Here is a 26,437-nt window from a genome sequence, read left to right as displayed (position 1 = left end):
ATTTGGAAAAAACACTAATACACTTAGGTTTAATATAGAAATTAATTTTACTATTTAATTCTGATCAGTACACTTCAAAATGTGCAAGAATAGGCAAGAGAAAGGGGGGGGGGGGCCTGAAACTGTTACGGTCGTTATGCTGAAACTAGTAAGTCCTGAAGGTACATTAACACTCAAAATTATCAATCTGTGGATAACTACTTTTCTTTTCTTAATTTTTGAATTACTTAGTTATTATTATTTCAGTCACAAATCAATTAACTAACATTGCTAGCTCAATTCAGATTTTATCTTTCAATTTAATCATACTGATCTTCTTTACTAACATTTACATTTGCACTCCTATCCTTGAACGTCTTTATAGAATAGATTGGTCTGCAGATGATTTAGTACTAACTGTAACTTTCAGTTCGGGATACTCGGGTTGCACAATATGCGGTAAGGACCCTGTCTAGGTCAATGATAAGGATAAGTGACGGCTAAGGCAATTCTGGTAAAAGTCACGTTATTATTGAACAGTTAGAACAGTTTCAACACTGGTCCACACAGATACACTTCTAAAGATGAAATAAACGTTTGACCTGTGCACGTCGGTACGGCGGAAGGCGGGCAGCGAGATAGCGGGCAGCACAGCACACATACAAGCACGGCTAAGGCTCTCACAGTATCGGCACTTTCATTCTTCTTAGCGTCGTAATCTTTCCAGTTTTGTGCCTGAGAATATAGCCATGCCAAGTAGTCGTCGGTATCGGACCATCCGAGGCTCAATGGAATCCACTTTTCCTAGATAGCCTCCTCGGTACAGTACTTGTTCCTCTGACCGATGCCCAACTCCGACTGTTTCACTGAGCCCGTTGTGCCGAACCGCGCCAGTGTGCGTTTTCCCGCGCTCGCCTGCATCCACCTTTTCCCGCGTCCCTACAGGTAGGGTATTCACCACAGGTTTTCTACTACACATATTCTAATGCATTACCTACGTATGGACCAAGTGTTTAAATTACAATTTACACATTATACAATAGTTTTAACATTAAATACACTTTCCTTTGGTTATCAAAGTGCTTAAAATCTAACATAAGTAATGACATTCATTTCAAAAGTTGTGTACAGTTTCTTCAACATGACACGAACAGAAAAAATCTAAAATAATATTTACATTATTTCACATAAATTCAGAAAGAAACATTTATCTAAATACATAAAGAAAAAAATTATTATATGTACATTATTGTTACAAGTCCTGCTGGAATTGTCCAAGTCCGTAGACATGCACAATGGACATGAATGGATGCAGGACGATTACATACGTGTAACCTGTCAGAGTCGTATCTAGACGTATCAGCTGTACACGCCCCACACCATTACAGAACCTCCAACAGCTTGAACAGTCCTCTGCTGTTATGCAGGGTCCATGGATTCATGAAGTTGTCTCCATACTCGTACACGTCCACCCGCTGGATACAATTTGAATCGAGACTCATTCGAGCAGACTACATGTTTCAAGTCATCAACAGTCCAATGTCGGTGTTGAAGGGCCCAGGCAAGCCGTAAAGCTCTGTGTTGTGCAGTCATCAAGGGTACACGAGTGGGCCTTCGGCTTCGAAAGCCCATATCGATGATGTTTCGTTGAATGGTTCGCACGCGAACAGTTGTTGACGGCATACTGGAAAATCCCCCACTTCATCGCTACATCGGAGATGTTGTGTCCCATCGCTCGTGCGCCGACTATAACACCACTTTCAAACTCACCTAAATCTGGATTAACTGCCATTGTAGCAGCAGTAACCGATCTAACAACTGAGCCACACACCTGTTGTCTTAAATAGGCGTTGCGGACCGAAGAGCCGTACTGTGGCTGTTTGCATATCTCTGTTTTTGAATAAGCATGCCTATATTAGTTTCTTTGGCGCTTCAGTGTATGTGGGCTATGGTTAAGGGGTTTACGGAGGCACAATTTAGTTCACTGGTGGTTCCTGGCTAAACCCCAAAAACCGAGCCGCAGATCCGCTATACATACCAAATAGCTGAAATTTTTGCGATGTATTCCTAAGATTCTGGTGTTGAACGAACAAGAAAATTTCCTTCATATGTTCATACGTTTCCGAGGTACAGAGGTTCAAAGTTAGCCTACTCGTACACGTGAAACATGCTCTTGAAACACGGCATGAAGTGAAAACATAGTTTATAAAAAGACTGAGCACGGAGAAATACGCTGAAAAGTGTCTCATTATCATTAGAAGAATTCTGGGAACACAGTGTCGTAGTACTGAAACACATGCAAAATTTATGTGCATTTAAAATCCGGTCTGAGGTGTAAAATTAGTTTTGCGTTATTTCAGTTTCACTCAAGTGAACTATGAAAATTTTACTGACCCATAAAACTCGTAGCAAATGAGTGATTTGCCCTGTTGTAGCAGAAAAAAAGAAGGGAACCAGCGAAAAAATGCTCCCATCGAAGCGCAGAAAATGTTAATATCCTCCTGTTTTAAAAGAATTGAAATTGCGGTATCATCTGCCTCATTTTACGTTCCTCGGCAGCTTTGAACATTTGCCCAAAGAGTTTGGCAGGCAAAAGTATTTGAGCTCTTTTATGGTGCGAGAGAAAGAAACGGGGCAATGGAAAAGGAATGGAAAATTAATAAATACTGGAAGATGGTACACAGTGGCTATAGCGTAGGAAGAGCGTAGGAGACTGTAGCAGGGTGAGAGGAAGAGAGAGACAGTGGCAGTGGAACATAGTTGTCAGTGATGGAACAATTTTGGGAAAGGAGAAGGAGACAGTGCCAGTGGGAGAGGAACAAGGAGAGGGGAAATTAAAAGTGAGTAAGAACCCGTGATACGAGAGACAGTCTGGCAATGAGAACGAGGAAGAGAGAGAGAGAGTGGTAGTTAGAAGAGGCAATAGCAGTGGGAATGAGATAGTAGCAGTAAGAGAGAGCAAGAGGGAGACAGTGAGAGAGAGAGGACAGAGTAGTGGTAGGACAGCACAAAGGAGACTGTGGCTTTGAGACAGGAGACGCTGACAGGTAGAGAGACACGAAGAGATGGTGACGATGCGTTGAGCTGAATGAACGAGTGACAATGGGCAAGTGGGAGTGGGTGGATTTGAGTGACTTACAGCGATGGACTAGTGGGTGTGAGCGAGTTATAGTTAGAGGAACTTGTGGAATGAGAGATGAGTTACATGTTAAAAAAAGGGCGAACATGTTCGCTTGCCAAAATTTTTGGGAAAATTTTTCAAAGTGCTGAGGAAGGTAGAATGAGGCAGCTGGTACTCTAGTTTTCAATCAGTCCGATAGGAGTACTTTTCCGCCAGTGACTGACTAAAAAAAAAGGAAGGAGAAAAAAACAGATATTGACTGACTCATAAGGTAAGATTCTCCCCTGAGTGATAGTACATACACGAAATTACAAATTTCTTCACCGACAGCAAATATAAGCAGAACGTATTGAAAATATCATTTTTTCTGTAGCTGTCATTTATTAACAGCGACAACGTTGCATGTTTGTAGCAATCACAGTATTTACTTTCTGATATTTCTGCTGAAGTATACAATAAACTTTGTTTGACGCACATGTGATACCTAACATTCGTTTTTGAAATTACCTACCTCAGTAACCATATATCGTCACCTTCAGGTAGTGGCAATAGTCTCTACGATGACCATTACAGTATTCAGTAGTCTAAACTGTCTGTTTCAGACTTGACAGTTGTATGTATAGGTGCTCGAGTTCAGGACTGCCATGTCCATTGCTAATTAACTGGATATGCACTTGCGAAAAAAATTGCAAAACCAAAAAATAATTAATGTAGAATAATTAAATTTCTGGAATACATGTTTCCAAGTAATATATTTAAGTGATTAATATTGCAAAAACACAGTTTAATACACTACTGGCCATTAAAATTGCAACACCAAGAAGAAATGAAGATGATAAACGGGTATTCATTGGACAAACATACTATACTAGAACTGACATCTGATTACATTTTCACGCAATTTTGGTGCATAGATCCTGAGAAATCAGTACCCAGAACAACCACCTCTGGGCGTAATAACGGCCTTGATACGCGTGGGCATTGAGTCAAACAGAGCTTGGATGGCGTGTTCAGGTACAGCTGCCCATGGAGCTTCAACACGATACCACAGTTCATCAAGAGTACTGACTGGCATATTGTGACGAGCCAGTTGTTCGGCCACCATTGACCAGACGTTTTCAATTGGTGACAGATCTGGAGAATGTGCTGACCAGGGCAGCAGTCGAACATTTTATGTATCCAGAAAGGCCCGTACACGACCTGCAACATGCGGTCGTGCATTATCCTGCTGAAATGTAGGGTTTCACAGGGATCGGATGAAGGGTAGAGCCACGGGTCGTAACACATTTGAAATGTAACGTCCACTGTTCAAAGTGCCGTCAATGCGAACAAGAGGTCACCGAGACGTGTAACCAATGGCACCCCATACCATCACGCTGGGTGATACGCCAGTATGGCGATGACGAATTCACGCTTCCAATGTGCGTTCACCGTGATGTCGCGAAACACGGATGCGACCATCATGATGCTGTAAACAGAACCTGGATTGATCCTAAAAAATGACGTTTTGCCATTCGTGCACCCAGGATCGTCGTTGAGTACACCATCGCAGGCGCTCCTGTCTGTGATGCAGCGTCAAGGGTAACCGCACCACGGTCTCCGAGCTGATAGTCCATGCTGCTACAAGCGTCGTGGAACTGTTGGTGCAGATGGTTGTTGTTTTACAAACGTCCCCATCTGTTGACTCAGGGATCGAGAGTGGCTGCACGATCCGTAACAGGCATGCGGACAAGATGCCTCTCATCTCGACTGCTAGTGATACGAGGCCGTTGGGATCCAGCACGGCGTTCCGTGTTACCCTCCTGAACGCACCGATTCCATATTCTGCTAACAGTCATTGGATCTCGACCAACGCGAGCAGCAATGTCGCGATACGATAAACCGCAATCGTGATAGGTTACAATCCGACCTTTATCAAAGTCGAAAACGGGATGGTACGCATTTCTCGTCCTTACACCAGGCAACGCCGGTCAACTGCTGTTCTTGTATGAGAAATCGGTTGGAAACTTTCCTCATGTCAGCACATTGCAGGTGTCGCCACCGGCGCCAAACTTGTGTGAATGCTCTGAAAAGCTAATCATTTGCATATCACAGCATCTTCTTCCTGTCGCTTAAATTTCGCGCCTGTAGCACGTCATCTTCGTGGTGTAGCAATTTTAATGGCCAGTAGTGTATAAGCGCGAAAGAAGCCATTGCAGATTTGAAATGCTGGTACATTAATAATCGGTATGACCTCCGGAATGTTGAAGGTGAGCAAGCAAACATGCGTGCAGTGTGTTATACAGGTGCCCGACATCACTTTGTGGGACGGAGGTCCACGGCTGTTGCACGTGGTCGTTCAGTACAGGGACAGTTAAGCTGTTCGTGGATGACGCTGGAATTTTCTTCCGATGATTTCCCACACGTGTTCGATTGGCGACAATTCTGGTGATCGAGCAGACCAAAGCACCACGTTGAGCGCTGTCGAGCATGGTAGGTTATGTACTGGTAGATAGGACAGCTTGGCTGTGGAAGTGGAAGGGTAGCCCACAACATAGACAACAGTGTTCACAATTGCAAGCACCCAATCTTTGATGATCTTCCAGCAATAAAGGCCCTTAACAAATCTCAGTTAAGCAAGGAGTTACAAACATACAGGGTGTTTCAAAAATGACCGGTATATTTGAAACGGCAATAAAAACTAAACGAACAGCGATAGAAATACAACTTTTGTTGCAATATGCTTGGGACAACAGGACATTTTCAGGCAGACAAACTTTCGAAATTACAGTAGTTACAATTTTCAACAACAGATGGCGCTGCGGTCTGGGAAACTCTATAGTACGATATTTTCCACATGTCCACCATGCGTAGCAATAACATGGCGTAGTCTCTGAATGAAATTACCCGAAACCTTTGACAACGTGTCTGGCGGAATGGCTTCCTATGCAGATGAGATGTACTGCTTCAGCTGTTCAATTGTTTCTGGATTCTGGCGGTACACCTGGTCTTTCAAGTGTCCCCACAGAAAGAAGTCACAGGGGTTCATGTCTGGCGAATAGGGAGGCCAATCCACGCCACCTCCTGTATGTTTCGGATAGCCCAAAGCAATCACACGATCATCGAAATATTCATTCAGGAAATTAAAGACGTCGGCCGTGCGATGTGGCCGGGCACCATCTTGCATAAACCACGAGGTGTTCGCAGTGTCGTCTAAGGCAGTTTGTACCGCCACAAATTCACGAAGAATGTCCAGATAGCGTGATGCAGTAATCGTTTGGATCTGAAAAATGGGCCAATGATTGCTTTGGAAGAAATGGCGGCCCAGACCAGTACTTTTTGAGGATGCAGGGACGATGGGACTGCAACATGGGGCTTTTCGGTTCCCCATATGCACCAGTTCTGTTTATTGACGAAGCCGTCCAGGTAAAAATAAGCTTCGTCAGTAAACCAAATGCTGCCCACATGCATATCGCCGTCATCAATCCTGTGCACTATATAGTTAACGAATGTCTCTCGTGCAGCAATGGTAGCGGCGCTGAGGGGTTGCCGCGTTTGAATTTTGTATGGATAGGGGTGTAAACTCTGGCGCATGAGACGATACGTGGACGTTGGCGTCAATTGGACCGCAGCTGCAACACGGCGAACGGAAACCCGAGGCCGCTGTCGGATCACCTGCTGCACTAGTTGCGCGTTGCCCTCTGTGGTTGCCGTACGCGGTCGCCCTACCTTTCCAGCATGTTCATCCGTCACGTTCCCAGTCCGTTGAAATTTTTCAAACAGATCCTTTATTGTATCGCTTTTCGGTCCTTTGGTTACATTAAACCTCCGTTGAAAACTTCGTCTTGTTGCAACAACACTGTGTTCTAGGCGGTGGAATTCCAACACCAGAAAAATCCTCTGTTCTAAGGAATAAACCATGTTGTCTACAGCACACTTGCACGTTGTGAACAGCACACGCTTGCAGCAGAAAGACGACGTACAGAATGGCGCACCCACAGACTGCGTTGTCTTCTATATCTTTCACATCACTTGCAGCGCCATCTGTTATTGAAAATTGTAACTACTGTAATTTCGAAAGTTTGTCCACCCGAAAATCTACTGTTGTCCCAAGCATATTGCAACAAACGGTGTATTTCTATCGCTGCTCGTTTAGTTTTTATTGCCGTTTCAAATATACCGGTCATTTTTGAAACACCCTGTATGTTAATCTTCAACCAGTGAATAACCCCAATAAAGAATTACCAATCAATAAAACGTAGATAAAGGACTGCTTTACAAGAATGCTTACATTAAATAAAATCATGAAATCTAAGTTACAAATTTTATGTTAAGCTTCAACAGGTGAATAACGCCAATAAAGAATTCTTATTTAAATAAAACATAGATAGGAAAACGCCTTACCAAAATGCTTGAATTGTGTAAAATCATGAAAAGCTGAGTTACAACTTTTCTCACAAACTGTTTAGGAATTTACAGCAAATAAACAAGTTTGATCTGTTTAACCAGAAGGTAACTGCCAAGTCCAAGCGACCGAAGCCACTCAGAGCGGACGACCGCCCCAACGCTGGTCATCAACCGACATCGTCACGGCCCAGTGGCCACCGTGCTAAAACAGACTAACGTTTCGGTAAGCGACCGACAGCAACACAGGAGTAACAGTGACTGAAAGTCGGCGTACGCCTTACGAAACACGGCACACCCTGAAGCGGGAGCAGGCACAGCTGACTTGCGGCCATACAACCGCGAGCAAACAAATCTCACGCCGTCCGTACTAACGCGGGAAATGATAGCGAGCGACAAGGCGCCACGCGGAAAGCAGCAACCGTGCCTGCCCCTCGACCACAGAATGTGCCCTGTCTCCTTGTCTATGGTAATACAATTTATAGCACACAAGAAACGATTTAATAATGGCATTAGTTCAACGCAAGATCAGTTAACAGTTAGGTCCAGTAAAGATTGAACAACGGATTTACCTTCAAACCAACTTCCGGACCACAGGCGAAAATTAGTAAACTTGGCACAAGTTTTCACCAGACCGATAAACAAGAAATCAAATTAAACAGTTGCCTAAAATAGAGTCACGATACGCAAGCCTTCAAGACCTTGCTATCTTACAGTTATCATTAACGGCGAAACGTACACGAATGAATGACAAGAAATTGACCATTGAAAGCAAAAAACAACACACCACAAAGGTTAAATTAATTAATTTGCAGACGAGCCAGTCACTGAAAGCTCAGTTCCACAAGATTAGGACTAACCTCACTCGGCAGCAATACATTTGTGTGCGTGATTACTAGGTTGCCCAAAAAGGACTCCAAAACCCAAAACAACAGGTCACACGTTAGCCGTCTTGTTCTCGGATACTAGGCACCACCGGGCTAAGACAATCGCGACAAAAAAATCTCTGAAATTACAGCTGCCTGCAGCAAAACAAATGAGTCAGCGTGTATGAACGTAAAGCACAAGCCACTGTTCCAGCCGGAGCGTAACCTTTTCAATGCACACACGGACAGAACAACACACGGGGCATAAAGGGAGCAGCAGATGCGTACCAAGCAAACTATACTGCGCCAAAATACGACCCAGGTCACGTCCACAAACCGGAGGACTTATCCCGAAGCTGGTGTCTGCTCGCCGGACTGCCGCAACTCTCTGTCCCCCGGAACGCGATGCTGACTGCCGCCTTGCTCAACGCTCCCTTCTCGGCCGTGCTCTTCTCTTGTCGCCTCAGAGTGCGGCCGCAGTGTCCTGATGTCCACCCCAGACTCCCTTGACTCGCACTCACTCCCTCGTTAGGACCCGCTCCGACAGGAGGCGCTCGCCATCGCACATAGTGCCGACCTCGACCAGAGGAGAAATCGATAGCGTCTTGCGCCCGAGAGCCGCGCCACGGTTCAGGTTACGACAGCTGCGGTGTCACCGCCAGACACCACACTTGCTAGGTGGTAGCTTTTAATCGGCCGCGGTCCATTAGTACATGTCGGACCCGCGTGTCGCCACTGTCAGTAATTGCAGACCGAGCGCCACCACACGGCAGGTCTAGAGAGACGTACGAGCACTCGCCCCAGTTGTACAGACGACTTTGCTAGCGACTACACTGACGATGCCTTTCTCTCATTTGCCGAGAGACAGTTAGAATAGCCTTCAGCTAAGTCCATGGCTACGACCTAGCAAGGCGCCATTAACCATTTCTGGAGAGAGTCTCACTTGTATCATCAAGAATGCTCTATACAAATGATGGATTAAAGTTAAGTATTCCAGCAGTTACGTACTTGTCTTTATAGCATTCATTACGTATCCTGTTCCAGACCTCACGCCAGTCTGCGTTAGATTATAGCGTGCATTTCGGCCTCCTCTAACTACAAGGTGTTGGCACATCTGCCAACACATCAACAGCTGTATGTGAACGACCGTTATCCTGCGGGAAAACACCCCCCAGAATGGCAGCACAACAGGTCGAATCACCTGTCTGACGTACACTTTTGCAGTCAGGGTGCGTGAGGGAACCACGAGAGCGCTCCTGCTGTCATTCGAAGTCGCAGTCCAGACCATAACTCCAGTTGTAGATCCACTGTACGTAGCACACAGACAGCTTGGTTGCAGACTCTCAACTGGTCTCCCTCTAGCCAACACACGTCCATCACTGGCACCGAGGCTTCTACCAGTTTTCATCAGAAGACACAACAGACCTCCAAACAATCTTCCAGTGAGCTCACGCTTGACACCAGATGGCGGTGGTTTGGGATCAGTGAAATACACGCTACGGAGACGCCTGGCTCAGAGCTGTCCTTAACGTAAGTGATTTGTAACAGCTCGTTGTGTCACTGTGGTGTCCACTGCTGCTCAGCAGCTGCTGAAGATGCACTACGGTGCTCCAGAGCCGTACGCCGAACACTACGGTCTTCCCTCTCGGTATTACCACGTGGCCGGTCAGAGTCTGCTCTTCTTGCGAACTTACATTCCCCTGACCACTGCTGCCAGCAAACATGTCCTGTGGGTACACTACTGCCAATGTCGCAGGAGGAACATTCACCATCTCCTAGCCCTACTAAAATATCATCTTCAAACCCAGTGAGGTGTTGATAATGGTGTCCTTGTCGTCTTACAGGCATGCTTGACTAACATCAACCCACCACGTCCAGTTTCAAAGGTAACTAACATTCACGAGCGTTACAGCGTGTTTTTAAGACAAAACTGATTTGCCACCTCATAGTGGCGCTACGAACAGCCCTCCTATGCGTTTTATGCAAAGTTTGAATAGACACCATCTTTCAGATTCTAACAACCCTACCACAACAAAAGATCAAAAATTAATTATGATTGTAGTGTTGCTCACGCTGTTATATATTGCATTTTCGGGCAACAACAAAGTTATACTATGTGGCAGGTGTCATTAGAGCACAGTTAACAAAGTCATTTCTTGAAATAATGGATAAACTAGGCACTCATCTTTTCGTGTTTCCCACGCTGGTCTCGTTGTGAATTCATGGCTCAATCGTCGAAAATCTAGGCAGTGATGATTCCAAGCTCGGACGCAAAGAGGCCTAGGTGTTATTCTGCGATATTCAAAAGTTTTATAGATGTGTTTCATAAACCATTCTTGAAGATTAAACTTTTGAAAGTTAGGACAATGGTGATGTAAAAAAGTAATCAGCACTCCGAACTTAAGTTACACTTCTTTTTTATTACTTTTGTTGCAAAATCACGTCACTCGTTCCAAAATATCACTTTACAATATAAAACATACTTGAAAATATCTTCCTCACTGTTAAAGTTCACATTTCATAAACTGACTACAATTTGCGTCTTTTTAATATGACGACCAAAGATTGACTCTCTAATAACCGCTTACGCACCCAAAAAATCCGAGTTACAAGTACGTCAATGATCATAGTGACAAAAGAAAAGAATACACATAAGAATAATGTCATTGCAATACATACATATCGAAGTATCGATGTACCTCTACATTAATGAAATAAAATCTGAATGTTGTCACAGAAATATGTTAACTATTTTACAGAAACACAGTAGAATATTGCTGGTATCGAGAGGTTGAGGTGAGGTGCCGTAATGGTTACGTAATTCAAGTACCATCACAAGATGTAGAAACATGCCTACCAACTTTCGTTATGTCGTACAACTTCTTCTTGATGTGATTTTTTTTCCTGTCAGTTTATTACAACATATTGGTACCTAAAGCGCTTGGGAACGGCTGGTAAGGCCGACATGTACCAATCGTGCAAAACTAAATAAAGTAAATAAGTGTGGAAACCAGCCTATGTGGAAACATATTAGTGTCCTTCAAGAAATATACAGCTGTGAAGGCCCAAGTGAAAAAAATGATTAAAAGACTTTATTTTTTGTAACATGGTGCACTCATTGATTGAATCTTAAATATTAAGAGGACATACGTTAATCGCCAAATTTCTACTTGGTGCAGATCTCGCTTCTGCAAATGAGTGTGGACTTGTTGGTAGTGGCAAACTTTGGCAAGGTTGCCACCTCGACGCAGTAGCTGCAGACTGGCTGCCGCCAGGCGACTCCCAACAGAGCAGCACTCTGCGTGCCAGGTGTTCCATTCCATCGGCCCAGGTCTCAACTACACAGAAGTAACCACCAAAGTGTTTCCCTGTCCTTGCTCCTCTTTACCATTTCTTGTCTTTGGCTCATCTACCGTACGTTCTCAAACCTTCGGACTGTAGCGTTAGAAACTCGTGGCTTCCACCAAGTCTACTCGGTGCCACTTTTGTGAGATCCTGCCCACTCGTCTGATATAGCGTGCCTAGGACGCTGTTTTCTCCCATAGCTAGACATGTTGTTGTTGTTGTGGTCTTCAGTCCTGAGACTGGTTTGATGCAGCTCTCCATGCTACTCTATCCTGTGCAAGCTTCTTCATCTCCCAGTACCTACTGCAACCTACATCATTCTGAATCTGCTTAGTGTATTCATCTCTTGGTCTCCCCCTACGATTTTTACCCTCCACGCTGCCCTCCAATACTAAATTGGTGATCCCTTGATGCCTCAGAACATGTCCTACTAACCGATCCCTTCTTCTGGTCAAGTTGTGCCACAAACTTCTCTTCTCCCCAATCCTATTCAATACTTCCTCATTAGTTATGTGATATACCCATCTAATCTTCAGCATTCTTCTGTAGCACCACATTTCGAAAGCTTCTATTCTCTTCTTGTCCAAACTATTTATCGCCCATGTTTCACTTCCATACATGGCTACACTCCATACAAATACATTCGGAAATGACTTCCTGACACTTAAATCTATACTCGATGTTAACAAATTTCTCTTCTTCAGAAAGGCTTTCCTTGCCATTGCCAGTCTACATTTTATATCCTCTCTACTTCGACCATCATCAGTTATTTTGCTCCCCAAATAGCAAAACTCCTTTACTACTTTAAGTGTCTCATTTCCTAATCTAATTCCCTCAGCATCACCCGACTTAATTCGACTACATTCCATTATCCTCGTTTTGCTTTTGTTGATGTTCATCTTATACCCTCCTTTCAAGACACTGTCCATTCCGTTCAACTGCACTTCCAGGTCTTTTCCTGTCTCTGATAGAATTACAATGTCATCGGCAAACCTCAAGGTTTTTATTTCTTCTCCATGGATTTTAATACCTACTCCGAATTTTTCTTTTGTTTCCTTTACTGCTTGCTCGATATACAGATTGAATAACATCGGGGAGAGGCTACAACCCTGTCTTACTCCCTTCCCAACCACTGCTTCCCTTTCATATCCCTCGACTCTTATAACTGCCATCTGGTTTCTGTACAAATTGTAAATAGCCTTTCGCTCCCTGTATTTTACCCCTGCCGCCTTTAGAATTTGAAAGAGAGTATTCCAGTCAACATTGTCAAAAGCTTTCTCTAAGTCTACAAATGCTAGAAATGTAGGTTTGCCTTTCCTTAATCTTTCTTCTAAGATAAGTCGTAAGGTCAGTATTGCCTCACGTGTTCCAGTAGTTCTACGAAATCCAAACTGATCTTCCCCGAGGTTGGCTTCTACTAGTTTTTCCATTCGTCTGTAAAGAATTCGTGTTAGTATTTTGCAGCTGTGACTTATTAAACTGATTGTTCGGTAATTTTCACATCTGTCAACACCTGCTTTCTTTGGGATTGGAATTATTATATTCTTCTTGAAGTCTGAGGGTATTTCGCCTGTTTCATACATCGTGCTCACCAGATGGTAGAGTTTTGTCATGACTGGCTCTCCCGAGTCCATCAGTAGTTCAAATGGAATGTTGTCTACTCCCGGGGCCTTGTTTCGACTCAGGTCTTTCAGTGCTCTGTCAAACTCTTTACGCAGTATCGTATCTCCCATTTGATCTTCAGCTACATCCTCTTCCATTTCCATAATATTGTCCTCAAGTACATCGCCCTTGTATAGACCCTCTATATACTCCTTCCACCTTTCTGCTTTCCCTTCTTTGCTTAGAACTGGGTTTCCATCTGAGCTCTTGATGTTCATACAAGTGGTTCTCTTATCTCCAAAGGTCTCTTTAATTTTCCTGTAGGCAGTATCTATCTTACCCCTAGTGAAATAAGCCTCTACATCCTTACATTTGTCCTCTAGCCATCCCTGCTTAGCCATTTTGCACTTCCTGTCGATCTCATTTTTGAGACGTTTGTATTCCTTTTTGCCTGCTTCATTAACTGCATTTTTATGTTTTCTTCTTTCATCAATTAAATTCAATATTTCTTCTGTTACCCAAGGATTTCTAAGAGCCCTGGTCTTTTTACCTACTTGATCCTCTGCTGCCTTCACTACTTCATCCCTCAAAGCTACCCATTCTTCTTCTACTGTATTTCTTTCCCCCATTCCTGTCAATTGTTCCCTTATGCTCTCCCTAAAACTCTGTACAACCTCTGGTTCTTTCAGTTTATCCAGGTCCCATCTCCTTAAATTCCCACCTAGACATAATTCAAGCAAATCTTATTAATTGTGTCTATTACAGTAAATTAAATTGACAACTTGGGTTTCTACAGAGATGGGTCGCAAGCAAATGGCGACACGCAAATAATCAGTGTCCTTCGATATATACAATTTCCATGCAAGCAAATCACACAAATTCGTAAGTCACTGCTATCACTGCGAGTCTTCTAGTGCGGCTCTTCTAGAGTGGCCAAGGCTGGCTGTAGCGGCGCTTATATTCTCTTCGTAGAGGTGCCGCCCCTGTCGTGGTTTCGACATGGAGTTCTACTGGCTGACGTCATCACAGCCTTCTCTGCTCTATCGTTCCAGGCCGACGTCACGGCGTCTGATGTTACCTCGGAACAACTTTTTTCCGTGAGAAACACATTGCGATCGGAATTCCTAAGTTTGCCTCACAATGGTTTCTGGTCTTGTGAGAGAGTTCCTTCTATAACTAGCAGTTTTCCACCGACTCACAATATTCGAACAGCCTCTTTAATTATTTCTGCCTGCCACACACACACTTCCCCAAGACGCAAACTACAGGACACAGTAGAGATGGGATAAACCGACCGGTTAAAATGGATACCGCTATTTTAGTTCTGAATAACACGTATTTTTCGATATTTATTTGGTCTTGGTGACAACAGACTCTTCTATATTTTACTAATAACAGAGTTAAGTAACCGAAAAATGAATGAGCCGTAGCAGCAGTGCTAAAATTTTTCATCTATAAATAAAACATTTTTTAAAAAGGAGTAACTTTTGTTTGCAAAATTAGCAATGGTTTGCAATATTGCCTTATTATAGAAAATGGGAAAAGCGATCTGTACTATTTTAATAAGAACACTAACAGAATCGTGCAACAAACACATGGCATAAAACTGATGAGACAATTATGTCCACGTTGCCTTGTGTCGTTGCTTAAGGTGTGCGTCTACTTGCCCCCACCTATTCTATACCTAGCCTGGAAATATTTTTACACAGTGACATACCAATGAAGTGCAATGGTTCATTTGTTTTAAAGACATTATGTATTTGTCTGCCATTTCTGTGAAATAAAAATGAGGAAGGAAATTTCGCTAACAACAAAAAATTACAGAAATAACAATTCATACTTAGTATACAATAATATAGAATGTTGCTGACCTTCTGCCTCTGTCTACATAATATGACCCTACCTGCTTGCAGCTATTCAAAACGGATAATTTAACGCAAAAAACTAAGTTCTTTAACCTCCGTTTTTCCCCTTTAATACAAATAGTGGTTTGATCCCCGACTGCAACATTATTTTAGAGCAGTGTTCCAAAAAATTAGAATCAATAGGAGATGAATTTTTTGTAGTATTCAACCACTTTTCGGGAAAAGCAGCGAGCGGTGCACAGACTACATTTTCTTTTATTTGCCTGTTTAATTTAATATTTTCATCCTATATACCTTGAAACTAAGAGTCAAAATTTTTCATCTTTGTTCGATTTGTACGTTTATACAGGAATAAAAAACGGAAAATCTGTTATTTACGAAATCGGTTTTTTGAGCCGTTGCAGAAATGAGTGAAATACGTAGCTATAAGATTCTGACAATCTGCCGATGTTTGACAAATACCAAAGGTATTTTCAAAGTTGTTTCTCCTTAAAAACGTCTTCTGTATCACCGAAGAATAGTAATTAGAAGCCAATTACAAACCCACAAAAAACTAGCATCTAGCCACACACACACACACACACACAGATATATATATATATATATATATATATATATATATATATATATATATATATATATATATATACTCCTGGAAATGGAAAAAAGAACACATTAACACCATACTTGCTCCGGACACTGCGAGAGGGCTGTACAAGCAATGATCACACGCACGGCACAGCGGACACACCAGGAACCGCGGTGATGGCCGTCGAATGGCGCTAGCTGCGCAGCATTTGTGCACCGCCGCCGTCAGTGTCAGCCAGTTTGCCGTGGCATACGGAGCTCCATCGCAGTCTTTAACACTGGTAGCATGCCGTGACAGCGTGGACGTGAACCGTATGTGCAGTTGACGGACTTTGAGCGAGGGCGTATAGTGGGCATGCGGGAGGCCGGGTGGACGTACCGCCGACTTGCTCAACACGTGGGGCGTGAGGTCTCCACAGTACATCGATGTTGTCGCCAGTGGTCGGCGGAAAGTGCACGTGCCCGTCGACCTGGGACGGGAACGCAGCGACGCACGGATGCACGCCAAGACCGTAGGATCCTACGCAGTGCCGTAGGGGACCGCAACGCCACTTCCCAGCAAATTAGGGACACTGTTGCTCCTGGGGTATCGGCGAGGACCATTCGCAACCGTCTCCATGAAGCTGGGCTACGGTCCCGCACACCGTTAGGCCGTCTTCCGCTCACGCCCCAACATCGTTCCGGCCGCCTCCAGTGGTGTCGCGACAGGCGTGAATGGAGGGACGAATGGAGACGTGTCGTCTTCAGCGATGAGAGTCGCTTCTGCCTTGGTGCCAATGATGGTCGTATGCGTGTTTGGCGCCGTGCAGGTGAGCGCCACAATCAGGACTGCATACGACCGAGGCACACAGGGCCAACACCCGGCATCATGGTGTGGGGAGCGATCTCCTACACTGGCCGTACACCACTGGTGATCGTCGAGGGGACACTGAATAGTGCACGGTACATCCAAACCGTCATCGAACCCATCGTTCTACCATTCCTAGACCGGCAAGGGAACTTGCTGTTCCAACAGGACAATGCACGTCCGCATGTATCCCGTGCCACCCAACGTGCTCTAGAAGGTGTAAGTCAACTACCCTGGCCAGCAAGATCTCCGGATCTGTCCCCCATTGAGCATGTTTGGGACCGGATGAAGCGTCGTCTCACGCGGTCTGCACGTCCAGCACGAACGCTGGTCCAACTGAGGCGCCAGGTGGAAATGGCATGGCAAGCCGTTCCACAGGACTACATCCAGCATCTCTACGATCGTCTCCATGGGAGAATAGCAGCCTGCATTGCTGCGAAAGGTGGATATACACTGTACTAGTGCCGACATTGTGCATGCTCTGTTGCCTGTGTCTATGTGCCTGTGGTTCTGTCAGTGTGATCATGTGATGTATCTGACCCCAGGAATGTGTCAATAAAGTTTCCCCTTCCTGGGACAATGAATTCACGGTGTTTATATTTCAATTTCCAGAAATATATATATATATATATATATATATATATATATATATATATATATATATATAAACCGCGAAGGAAACTGGTATAAACATGCGTATTCAAATAGAGCAGGTGTCTGACGCAGTTCTTAGACCCATTACTGCTGCTACAATGGCAGGTTATCAAGATACAAGTAAGTTTGAACGTGGTGTTATAGTCGGCGCACGAGCAATGGGACACAGCATCCATTTCCGAGGTGGCGATGAAGTGGGGATTTTCCAGTACAACCGTTTCACGAGTGTAGCGTGAATAACAGTGATTCGGTAAAACATCAGATCTCCGAAATCACTGTGGCCGGAAAAAGATCCTGCAAGAACGGGACCAGCGACGACTGAAGAGAATCGTTCAACGTGACAGAACTGCAACCCTTCCGCAACTGCTGCAGATTTCAGTGCTAGGCTATCAATAAGTGGCAGCGTGCGAAACATTCAACGAAACAACATCGATAAGGGGTTTTCGGAGCCGAAGGCCCACTCGTGTACTCTTGATGACTGCACGACACTAGACTTTACGCCTCGCCTGGGCCAGTCAACACCGACATTGGATTGTTGATGGCTGGAAACTTGTTGCTTGGTCCGACGAGTCCCGTTTCAAATTGTATTGAGCGGATGGACTTGTACGAGTGTGGAGACAACCTCATGAATCCATGGACCATGCATGTCAGCAGCGGACTATTAAAGCTGGTGGAGGCTCTGTAATGGTGTGGGGCATGTTCAGTTGGAGTGACATGGGACTCATGATACGTCTAGATACGACTCTGACAGGTGACACGTACGTAAGCGTCCTTTCTAATCACCCACATCCATTCATGTCTATTGTGCTTTCCGATAGACTTGGGCAATCGAGCAGGACAATGCGACACCCCACACGTGCAGAATTGCTGCGGAGTGGCTCCAGGAACTCTGGTCTAAGTTTAAACACTTCCGCTGACTACCAAAGTCCCCATACATCAACGTTACTGATGATATCTGAGATGCTTTGCAACGTGCTGTTCAGAAGAGAACTCCACCCCCTCGTACTCTTACGGGTTTATGGACAGCCCTGCAGGGTTCATGGTATCAGTTCCAACCAGGACTACTTCAGACATTAGTCGAGTCCATGCCACGTCGTGTTGCGGCACTTCTGCGTGCTCGCGGGGACCCTACACGATGTTAGGCAGATGTACCAGTTTCTTTGGTCTCCTCAGTGTATATGTGTGTGGATATACAATTGACTGTTGGGAATATGATCTATGGAAAATTTCATTAACTACTCTGAGGTTCTTGCTGTTATATGCCGATGACACATTCTGCGCACATAAAGTGTTGATCACACTTTCCGTTCTTGTACTTCACTTATACCGTAGTAACTGCTTTGTTTGTAGCAAACTCTATGAAAATATCACGTGCAGTTAGCCTGAGGGTAGTTTTTTTGTCTCTTTTAGCTGAAATTAACAATGTTTGTTTCCTTTGTGTTTAGTGCTGGGTCACTACGTATTGACAAATACAAAAGGCCAAACATTCTCAAGAGTTCCATTTGCATTATGTGTCAGGTGGTTTGAAGTTTTATCTATGATTACAATGTTACTGCCGGCACCTAAGAGTAGTTCTCCCCCTAGTCTAACCCTAAATGGAGAGGTATTGATGAATTATTTTTTCGTAAGATGCTGCCGAAAGGAAAAATTGTATTAATATATTTTCATTCATGAATGTTCTACAAAAACTTTTATTTACTTTTGATTGCTGCTTTCTGTACTCCGTGTAGTCTATTTTACATATAGGAACAGAACTTGTCAGCTATTATTCATCCTATTCCTAATGATTTCAACTTATTTTGTATAATTTTAAGGGAAACAGTGTCTAGTGCTTTGAACAGACGTACAAAATTACCTGGTAATGAAGTCATGATTGGCCAGAGCATGAAGTACTACTTCAGTAATCTCTGGTATCGCTTTTTTTGTACTTTGACCACTTTAAAAACCAAACTGTGCTTCGCTAGACGGTTTAGTTCAGAAACTTAATTAGTCTTCCATAAATGCTTCTATTATTTTTGCCAGTAGAGAAGAGATGAAGGGCTATAATCTGCTACAGATTTTACATTAAATTCCTTTTGCAGAGGTAAGACTATTGTTTGCTTTATTGGTACAGAACGATGGTGAAAACTAAGTGAACTGAAACGGTATAAAATGGAAAAATAGTAGTTAAAATAGTCGAGGATGGATTGTTACGAAAATTTCCAACCCTGAGAAGAAGGTACACGTTCGTAGTTCATCTACTATGGTTACCGTGGTGCTTAAAAGAGCAGTATAGTGGAGCCATTGTAAGGAAACGCGGTCTAAAAAATTCAAAACACGTTATGTATATCACATGTAGAGTTGAATATGTTGGCACAGAATGCGTTGAAATTGAGGGCAACATCAAAAATCAGATTACTTGATATTCATTGTAAGTGAATGGTATTCACACAATAAAGTGATGTGCTGACGTAGTGGTATCAAGAAACTTCTATATACGCTGTCTGTCTGTTTCAGTGCGAGGACCCATGCGCGAATAATCCATGCAAGGGCGGAGAGAGGTGCAGCTCAGTACAGGTGCAGTGTTACGTGCCCCCATGCTGCCCCATATCTGAATGCAAGCCACCTTCTTATGGTTAGGTATAACTGATAGCTTATATTTGTGTACGGAATGTATTGATAAATACTCATTAAAGAGCTACAATCTGCGTATGCCTTATTTTTTCTACCCTCTCACCGCTACCGTCAGCAGAAGTTCGTCATCAACACAAGAACACTATATACATACCTACGTTATTGGCACGTATCGGGAGACTGTACAAGGCAGTGTAATCACTAAATTAAATGAAAAATCCTAAATATACTTAGATACGTCTTTTGGCTTCCAGGTAACAGCAATCTGGTCTGGCGGAGCAGTAACAACTCGTCGATGCTAATGCTCTACTACGCTACTATAATCTGTATGCAGAGTTAATTACTCTTGATCTGATATACCAGCCAAACCAAGAGTGGTTTAGGATGACTTCCCACACCTATGAAAGTAAATGTAGCGTTGACTTCTCATCTAGTCTGAAACAAAGCACATAACAACATATTAAACCACAAAGGACGACATTTATTCCATTTATGGCTTTCCCGACACTACAAATATTTCTGCATACATTGAATGATAAATCGGACGGTGTCGCAATAGCTTCACAAAGTATTTCTACATATCACATGTTCTCCATTTTCTGGTAGTGACGCTAACTCAAAGCTGTAAAGTATGGAGGATAGCTCCTACGAAGTTTGGAAAATAGGAAAGAAACCAGTCTGTTCTCATCAGGAATTTTCTGAACACTTTAAGAATCATAATCTTGTTTTCACCGAAATGATTTTGAAACTGAACTACAGTAATTTCTGTTCTAAAAGAGGAAAATGCAACGGCTTTTCACTCTTTCAGATCCGATTAGTAGTTTCGGAGAAATAAACAACATCTAGAAACGATCGCTGTATCATGGGAAACTGCTGCATGAAGCTAATGTGCGCCCCAGTTTTACACAGATAAGAGAGTCTGTTCACAAAATCTGAATAACGAAGAAAAAAATTTGTTTTGCAACTGATACTAATCACACTTGGCTACGTGTAGCTGGATGTACTGGAAAAAAAAGAATGTGATATCTAAGGATTACTCATCACAATTATACAGACTGCTCCCACCTACAGCTTTTATGCAACCAAAAATGCCTTCAAATACCATGCACAAGATTTTCATATTCTCTCCCTCGCCATGCGCAGTCTGTTAGTACTACAGAACAAAATTAACAGTACCTTTTTGTAGGAAATTTAATGTAGTTAAATTTTTACTCGGGCACATTTCGCTAGAGGCCGTAGTTTTCAAATTATTCAAGAAAAATATACAATGTGACCTTCAAACGCATTTCTCTTTAATAACAAGAAAACCGTGGCCTCGAGGGAAAACGTATCCCAGTACAAAATTTAATGAAGTAGGTTAAATTTCCTACATTTTCTGTAGCACTAATAGCTAGGGTGTAGTGAGCGAGAGAATATAAAAATCTAGCACGTGGTTTCTGAAGGCGTTGTGTGTTGCATAAAAGCTGTAGGTAGGGGCAGCTATAAAAAAAAAAAAAAAAGTTGCTCTCAGCACTATGGGACTTAACTTCTGAGGTCATCAGTCTCCTAGAACTTAGAACTACTTAAACCTAACGACATCACACACATCCATGCCAGAGGCAGGATTCGAACCTGGGCCCGTAGCGGTCGCGCGATACCAGACTGTAGCGCCTAGAACCACTCGTCCATCCCGGCCGGCGCAGCTGAATCATTCTGTATAGTAAGAAGCATACACAAATTTACACTGAGCTTCAATCACAAGATGATGATTCATCAGTTAAATAAGATGAAAATTATGGTCTTATTTCTGGCATAGCCTTGAAAGAAAGGTACACATCAAAAACTGATGTTATTTCTAACACAGGGAATTGATATATAAAGTTTGTTTAATGATAAGTTCGTAATATGAGCTTAATGTCCACAGCAACAGCACCAAACGACACCACAAGAATGCGGCCAAAACTATTTAATTAAGATTAAACTTATAGCATCAAGTGTTGGAAATGGCCACCGTCTAGTATAATATACGTTTGCAGCCACTGGTGCAACGACTACTGGATAGACCGAAGTCGTCTTTTCGACGGAAACAATGCCTGTACGGAAACAATGAAATGTTTTACAACCCCTTGGGTTGTCGACACTTGTCCATGGACCTCATGTCTGGGTTTATCTTTGTAAGAGAAAAAGTGCAGTGGCGTTATATCAGGAGAGCGCGCAGACAAACTGATGACGCCTTCACATCTTATCCAGCGACCAGGAAAGAGCAGCGTGAGCGCTTTCCTGGCCAGAAGTCGGTAATGAGCCGGGCATGGATCGTTCTGGTACCCCACACCTACACGTGGGACGCTTTCTCTAGGATGATGATGATGATGTTTGGTTTGTGGGGCGCTCAACTGTGTGGTTATCAGCGCCCGTACAATTTCCCAACCTTTTGCTCAGTCCAATTTCGCCACTTTCCTGGATGATGATGAAATGATGAGGACAACACAAACACCCAGTCATCTCGAGGCAGGCGAAAATCCCTGACCCCGCCGGGAATCGAACCCGGGACCCCGTACTCGGGCTTTCTCTAGGAGAGCTGTTAGCACTTCTTCAAGACATTGTGGCTCTGAGCACTATGGGACTCAACATCTTAGGTCATAAGTCCCCTAGAACTTAGAACTACTTAAACCTAACTAACCTAAGGACATCACACACACCCATGCCCGAGGCAGGATTCGAACCTGCGACCGTAGCAGTCCCGCGGTTCCGGACTGCAGCGCCAGAACCGCTAGACCACCGCGGCCGGCTTCAAGACATTGTGCGTATCTGTATCTGCTAAGGTCTCTTCATTAAAGTAACGGCAGGTCAGGTAGTCACTAATAGTCCAGCACCAAGCTTTCACTCTTCACTGCCTCAGCCAGTGCATATTCTCGGTGGCCCAGTAATACCGGGTGGTTATAATTAAAAGTGGAGCTACACACGAAGGTGGGCAACGGCCTTGCCGCAGTGGATACACCGGTTCCAGTGAGATCACCGAAGTTAAGCGCTGTCGGGCGTGGTCGGCACTTGGATGGGTGACCATCCAGGCCTCCATGCGCTGTTGCCATTTTTCGGGGCGCACTCAGCCTCGTGATGCCAATTGAGGAGCTTCTCGACCGAATAGTAGCGGCTTCAGTCAAGAATACCATCATAACGACCGATAGAGCGGTGTGCTGAGCACACGCCCCTCCTATCCGCATCCTTAACTGAGGATGACACGGCGGTCGGATGGTCCCGGTAGGCCACTCGTGGCCTGAGGACGGAGTGCTTTACACACGGAGGTGCAGTGTGGGCTGTAATTATTGTAAGGCAGGGAAACTTGGTAGATATGCTAGTGCGTTAATGCGGAAGCGATTTACGCTGGACGACAAATCAGTTCCAATTGTGGCCACCAGGTGCTAATCTGGTGCTGTATGATGTTCGTATGACGGTGTGACACCCATGTTATCATTTGACAAGCCATGCCGTGAGTGAACGGTATGGATATCGAGAAGAGAGACCGTGCGCTGTTAGAGAACCTGTTTTATGTGAACGGCAGCAGTTACAGAGCTGCAATGAGAGAGCATCGCCGCCTGAAAGGCCTGATGTGATTAAATTGTTTAAAGAAAACAATGAAATTCGAAAATACGGGTGAGCTTAGTGTGGCACATGGAAGCCATCCTATTGTGATGGAAGTTATTGACGAGTTTGCTGTTTCTGTAACTGACGATGCAGTACGTTCCCCAGGTAGTGTTAGTGTTCGTGCAGGGTTTAGGGGCTCATTTGCACGCGAAAGCGATAATATTATTTTTTTGCGCTGTCAAAGACATGATATGAATCGCTATCGATAAACAATATGTAGCTGCGATGAAAAAAACAGCAAATGTTTTAATATTGTACTTCAACTCTTGACTCCTCTCGCGCTACTAAGAGTGGTGCGACAATCTGCTTCTGTACGGACGCATTTTGTCACTGCTCCGCAACTGCAGACATTTTGTACATACTGGACATAGGCAGATTTACAGGGGCGCATTGACTACTCATTTATATTAATATACTGCCAAGCAACAGTTATTATTTATATGTAAGTGTCTATTCATAATTTATGAGCATATGTCAGTTCTTGAATATACAGGGTGAGCACAAAGTCTTGCCCTGATCATAATAATTTATTACAGAATAACGATTTGATATAATAATTTACATTTAATGCCGTTCCACAGGTTAGTGTTACTGGTTTCTTTTTTAAGACCACTTACTTTAGTAAATCTCAACGTGTGCTCTCTTGGTAGCTCAGAGAATGTCGAGGCGGTATTCCAGTTTCCGCCAGGTGTTTCGTAACATGTTTTCTGTCACAGTGCCCACAGCAGCTTGTATCCTAGCCTTCAGTTCGTCGACGTCAGCAACTCTTGTGACGAAGACTCTGTCGTTGATATAGCCCCAGAAAAAAGTCAAGGGGTGTAATGTCTGGAGAGGGGAGTAATGTCCGAACGGTCCAACACCCTGGCCACCCCGCTCTCCAGACATTACGCCCCTTGACCTTTTTTTCTGGGGCTATATCAAAGACAGATTCTTCGTCACACCAGTTGCTGACGTCGACGAACTGAAGGCTAGCATACAAGCTGCTGTTGGTACTGAGACAGAACACATGTTACGAAACACCTGGCGGGAACTGCAATACCGCTTCGGCGTTCCCCGAGCTAACAAGCGAGCGTCCGTTGAGATTTACTAACTAAGTAGTCTTAAATGGCTCTGAGCACTATGGGACTTAACTTCTGAGGTCATCAGTCCCATAGAATTTAGAACTACTTAAACCTAACTAACCTAAAGACATCACACACATCCATGCCCAAGGCAGGATTCGAACCTGCGACCGTAGCAGTCGCGCGGTTCCAGACTGTAGCGCCTAGACCCGCTCGGCCACGCCGCCCGGCTAAGTAGTCTTAAAAAAACTAATAATACTAACCTATGTAACGTCATCAAATGTAACTTATTATGCCAAACGGTTATTCTGTTATAAATTTTTATAATCAGGGCAAGACTTTATGCTCACCCTGTATATTCCATTAATCTCTTTGTCTTTTTTGCATTTTAGTAGTTGTAACAATGATGTAAGCGGCTGCGACATGGCAGAGGTTTGTGTGCAATCTGATGGAAAATTATGACGTTCTAGGATAAAAGAACCATAAGTCCATCTTCGCAGCAATTTTACAGCAAGAAGTCTGATATTTTGTTTTGGGAACTTGCAAGGCACACGGCAATGCAACAATACTTAGCAAACACACGACCTCAGCCGCCAGTACCATTAATCGTACGCCAGACAATGTGTGAGGAAATAACATTGTTTAATCTTAATACTTTGAAATATTATTGATTACCTGATCTGTATTCTCATCCTCACACACGGAAGCAATATTATTATTTATATTATTTATAAGTGTCACGAGAATTGTCCATCCCATGGTGAAGAGCGCACAGAGTTTTGAAGTCTGTATAAGACTGGTAGCTATACGAGATCCAGATGGTGCGGCAACTGAAACTTCATGATCCGCAGTAACGTTCGGAATTTGTTTTTCGGTTTCTGGCAAGGATCTAAGTTGATGGCATGTGGTCGGGCAATATTCTCTGGAGTGACGAGGCATATTTTGCGCAGCAGGGAGAATCGAATACACGTAACTGCTGAATCTGGGGTACCGTTAAAGCGCGTGTTGTGCATTAAGAGCCATTGCACTCCCCGTATGTGACTTTATGGTGCGGATTGACAAGCACCTTTATTCTCGGTCCGTTCTTCTCTGAAGAGAATACAGCCAGATGGCGTGTGAACTGTACCGTGACGTCTGCATATCATCGAGACCTCCTTGTATAGCATCTCATTCCCGCTTTAGAAGAGCTGAACAGAAGCCACATGTTGCTTGCCCTGTGAAAGATCTGCTTAATGCAGCCTTCCACGAACGTGTTACCTCCACAGGTTTTCCAGATACACGGCCTGCAAGATTATACACGAACATGTTACTCAGTTGCTGAAATACTACCGGAACTGCTGCGAGCAACTGCTGATCACATCGTTTTACGGATGCAGCATCTCGTCGACGTCTCCAGCGCTCATACTGAACAAACTGTGTAAGCGGTGGATAATACTAAAATCAACACTACCCGTTTGTTTGATCTTTTCTGCCCACGTCCCGTTTCTAACCCATTATACATGGAAACATTTCTGTACGTCTTTCTTGCATTCAGAGTGCCAGATTTGCACCTGATGGCCACAACTGGAACTAATAAGTTTTCAGCGCTGATCGGTTTCGTATTAACCCATTAGAATACCTACCAAGTTTCGCTGCGATACGACAATTACAACCCACACTGGACCTCTGTGAATAGCTGAACTTTAATTTCAATGGTTTGCAAAGGAAGCTTCATCGGTAAATAGAGTTCCTTGAAGAAAGAATCTGTTGTCCTGATTTCGTTTCCAAACAGAGCGACAGAATTCCTTGCGTCTTTTGAAATCCCGCCGGTTTATCTGTTGAAGTGACACATGATCCAGGTGGATAACGTCTGCGTGCAAAATACGAAGAACACGAGGCTGACTTATTCCAGA

At 43.8% G+C, this 26,437-nt stretch overlaps 1 pseudogene; it reads left to right on the top strand.

Moving 5' to 3' along the window:
• Positions 1-22,812: 22,812 nt before the first annotated feature.
• On the top strand, positions 22,813-22,930 carry LOC126089701 (5S ribosomal RNA; annotated as a pseudogene).
• The last annotated feature ends 3,507 nt before the right edge of the window (positions 22,931-26,437 follow it).

This window comes from Schistocerca cancellata, chromosome 6 (assembly GCF_023864275.1).
Source record: "Schistocerca cancellata isolate TAMUIC-IGC-003103 chromosome 6, iqSchCanc2.1, whole genome shotgun sequence".
NCBI lineage: Eukaryota > Metazoa > Arthropoda > Insecta > Orthoptera > Acrididae > Schistocerca > Schistocerca cancellata.
Note: the sequence above shows the minus strand (reverse complement) of the source record. Positions and strands in the feature narration are given on the sequence as shown.